Consider the following 4,601-nt stretch of genomic DNA (forward strand, 5'->3'; position numbering starts at 1 on the left):
CTCCCAAGTTTAGCCATTCCAAAAATAGTTCCAGTTCTTCAGTCACGCCTTCCCATATGAAGAAAATATCATCAATGTAGCGGTACCAGCCCGCTACATTTTCAAAAAATGGGGCCACCTCATTGTAAATATGTTTGGTTTCAAATTGGCCAACATATAAACAGGCCAGACTAGGGGCACAGGTAGCACCCATGCTGGTCCCTTTTAGCTGTTTAAAATACTCATCCTTAAATAGGAAAATGTTATTCTTCAGAATCAAGCTGACACAACTGACAATGAAATCAGCATTAGCTCCCCCTAAGTCATGGTCCACAAGGATCTCCCGGATTACGCTAACTGTATCATCTTGTGGGATATTGGTGTAAAGAGACTCAATGTCCAGAGTGACTAGACATTGAGTCTCCCCACAAAATGACTTTCCCTCAACGAGAGAGATCATGTGCGCAGAATCTCTCACGTAAGAGCGTAGACCGCAAACAATCGGGCGCAAGAAATGATCCACATATTTACTCACAGGCTCCAAAAGAGACCCAATACTGCTCACTATTGGTCTCATCGGTGGATCAATACCGCTCTTATGGATCTTTGGGAGACCATATAAGGCAGGGGTCCTTGGTTCCACATTGTTGAGGAATTTGAACTCATCCTCACAGATCCAAGATTATTCCTTGGCTTCTAAAAGTAAGGATAGACATTCACTTGATGCAGCAGCTAACTGCCTTTCATTCGTGCGTGCATAGTGATCCTTGATGTTCAGCATTTCAAGCATCTTGTGCTCATAATCAACGGTATTGAAAACCACCACCCCACCACCCTTATCAGCGGGTTTGATGGTGATATTTCTATCTGCTTTTAAGGAGTTAAGAGCCTGTCTTTCTACTCTATTGATATTATTTTGTCCCATTAATTTATTAGGTCTATCTAGAATCCTGTGAATATCACTCTCTACCGCTTTCTCAAAGATTTCAATGTTTTTGCCAACCATGGCTAAGCTGGGAGTAAATTGTGATTTCGGTTTCAAACCTGAATGATTAATGCGTTCTAGAGTGTCCCTGTTTTCAAAAAATCTCCTCAGCCTTACTTTTCTAAAGAAGGCACGCAGATCTTTTTCTAGCTGAAACTTGTCAATGGAGACCGATGGGACAAAACTAAAGCCCTTACTAAGGATACTAATTTCTGTTTCATTGAGAGATTTATTGGACAGGTTTATGACTGGTGCTCTGTCTGTCGCCAGTACCGCTGGCTCCTGGTACGCATATACTCCTGTTGTTGCGGAGGGCCCCTGTTCATCTGGCCTCTCCCCGGATTCCCATTGAACCGTGACCCTCTCCTCGGACGCGAGTCTAAAAAAGGCACATAGTCTCTATTGTTGCCCCTATTCATGGGTTCATCTCTCGGTATGCTCTCATCTTCACTGCTAGAGCCAGAGGTTTCGGAGAAGGTGACCTGTTTTCTTCCACCTCTGTTGTATATTTGTCTATTGGGAGGTTTTTCCCAGGTCATCTCATTCCTTTGTTGAAAATAGTTCTCCTTAAGGAATGGGTAAACCTTATCCTGAGAGAACCGCTCCATGTCCTTTCTCTGTTTGTTCGTTTTTTTGTTAAATAAATAGTCTCTGTACCCCTCCACATCTCTATTTATTTCTTCTAACTTTGAGGTCTTTTAACAACTATTTGGGTTATGACAGAAATCGCCATGTACGGGGCGTAGGGATATCATATGCCCCTTTTTTGGAATATTGTTTGCTCGAGTCAATACTGTCGATAAAGCTTTGTGAGAAGGGGGAACTCGACGTTTTAGTCTTTTTTCTCCCGAGGGCCAGCGGCTGAGTCTTTTCTCCCTGCCTATGCTGCTGATGCGCGCGCATAATGGCAGACGAGGACACTTCCTGATTCCCCGCGTTGGCCGTCAGTATTTAAACTCTAATGCTCGACTCGACTGTGACTCCGGGCTCGGCGGTCATTTTTAGGTGAAATCACCTGGCTGTGGACTTGGACGACGTAAGTACCGCTCGTTAAAAACATGTAGTGGTTTTTTCTCTGCTGAGCGGCACTTTCTGGTATAATGGGATAACGGGCTACACAAGTTGAAATTCTCCCGTTTGTCCTTTTTACCACAGTTGTTCTGTAGTCCCGCAAACCGCCTTCTTGTCCAAGGAGCATTTCTTCATCTTCATATGCGTAAGCTCTGATTTTATTTTATTCTATTTTCCTTATTGTGTTGTGGATTTTGGGAGGATTGCTTGTTCCTTTGAAATCGAAATACACTTGTCAGTGCCCTTTTTAATGAGATCAACACAGATTCGATAAGCCTTTTCCATGCCTAGACTCTTGAGCAAATGGCTCAACCGTTTGTTTATATAAACTTCAGGCGTGTCTGGTATATTTAAAGTAAACACAGTTTTCTAATCACACGGATATTACCGTGCTTTACTATGGGTCATGTAAATTACAGGGACCATTTGAATGAGTGCTATGTCTGACATTCGTTCTGTTTTTTGATACATACATCTTGACCACTGTTTGTATGTTGACTCTAACACTTACATATATATTTTTTACAGATATACGAGGTTTCCTTCGAATTAGTGGAAGACCTCCAAAGTAACCGTGAGTGTATCGGTTCTTTACACCTGAGGTTTGGGTAAGCCTTAGCGTGCTTATACCGCCAAGGTGCTTTTCATGATTAGGTCCTGATGAAAGCTTAGTGAAACACATTGACAAGCTGAAACATGTTGACCACTTGATCATCTATAGGATTAGCCCGACCAATCTAAAGTCAGGAGTTATTATCCTTTGTTATTTTTTAAACTGTTCATGTCTCGCCACTATTAAAATGTTCTGGCAGACGATACATGATTTTTAACCACTTTTGATTTTCACTCACTGAACACTTCATCCTTTAATCTGAAGTTGTTGCTCCGCCTTAACATAAGCGTTGAAGCACACCGGAGGTGCACAAGGCACCACTGGCAAAACCCCATGATGAAGCATGTCACCAACTATGTTGGTGAGTGAGGGTTTTACTTTAACATCAGATTGATTTGGTCTCACTGGCACTCAGTCCGATATTTAGGAGAATCACCGGATGGTTGCCTTTCTCCCCATAATTACACTCTTTTGTTGTTTTTTCATTGATTCCGGGGGACTAAGAGTGTAGCTCGACCCTCTCTCTCTTGTTGTTTCTAACTGCATTGTGTTTATCTCTGTGTTAAAGATATTGGAACATACTAGAGAGTATTGTATAATAAATACATATTTTTATAAATGCTTGGTGCTGTTCTTTTTCACTTAATCTATACTAAAAAATTGCATTCTGGTAAAACAAGCTACTTTACACTCCTTCTGGACTACGCCTGAAGGCTGCTCTCCACAGCTACTATTTAGAGAGCTTTCTAAGGTTGTCTAAGACCTCTTAAATCACCATAAGGGTTCTCTGGACTGGTGCAAGATGCCCACTTACATTAGTGGACATCATAAACCAGGCCAGCTTCTCACACCTGGTTTATCAGTGAGGGTGACGCACATCAAAAACTTGCCTACTATGTTAATCTGTGAGATTCCATGTAAAAAACATTCCTGCCCATAACCGTTAACACAACGTAAGAACTATCAATCCAGAAAGGCCTATTGTTTTTAAGAAATGCGGAAATAATTTTTCAAGTGAACCAATGAGGCCTCTAGACTTTATCATTTATTCCCCACTATAACCAGCTCTGGCCAACTGGTTTAAACATATGCTTTCCAACAAGGCTTCCATCAGACATACAAATTAAAAATATGTAGAAAGTTAGTCAGTGAGTCAGCAAAACGAAATACTAACCTTCTAACAGAGCCAAACAAGAATTATTACAGTGAAAATCTTTTGCTCCCCAGAGTTTTTGACCGTGGGTACCCAACACCAAAGCCCTTGTCCGCTAAAGTAATTGTGAGTTTCCATGTAACACAATACCGCTATACAGGCTTTAACACAGTGTAATAACGGTTCGATGATGATGCCTTGCAAACCGGAACAACGCATGCTATCTCCCCGCTGTTTTAACATCGCAAAAGCAATTACCTCGCACGCATTTACTGCGCATGCTGTTGCAACTAGGGGTGGGCGGAAAATTCCGTTCCGCCAGCGTAGAATAAAAAAGCAAGCCACCCCGGCTCACGGGCCCGGTCCTTGCTTCTGAAAGCAGCCAGGCCGGGGAGCCTCCTCCGGGCACACGGAGCCTAGCAAGGCCCGGGGAGAGCCTCCCCGGGCCCCGGTGGACCCCCGTCCCCAGCGCCCGGACCCTCGGCTGGCTTGCGGGACAGGGGCTCCCGCACCCCGGGACGGAGCTCCAGCACCTGGCCCAGCTCCCGGACCTCCAGCCAGGCCGGGGAGAGCCGCCCCGGTGGACACCCTGTCCCCAGCTCCCGGACCCTCGGCTGGCTTGCGGGACAGGGGGCTCCCGCACCCCGGGACGGAGCTCCAGCACCGGGCCCAGCTTCCGGACCCCCAGCCAGGCCGGGGAGAGACTCCCCGGGCCCCGGTGGACACCCTGTTCCCAGCTCCCGGACCCTCGGCTATCTTGCGGGACAGGGGGCTCCCGCACCCCGGGACGGAGCCGCACC

Source organism: Triturus cristatus, chromosome 1_2, assembly GCF_964204655.1.
Source record: "Triturus cristatus chromosome 1_2, aTriCri1.1, whole genome shotgun sequence".
In the NCBI taxonomy this organism is placed as follows: Eukaryota; Metazoa; Chordata; class Amphibia; order Caudata; family Salamandridae; genus Triturus; species Triturus cristatus.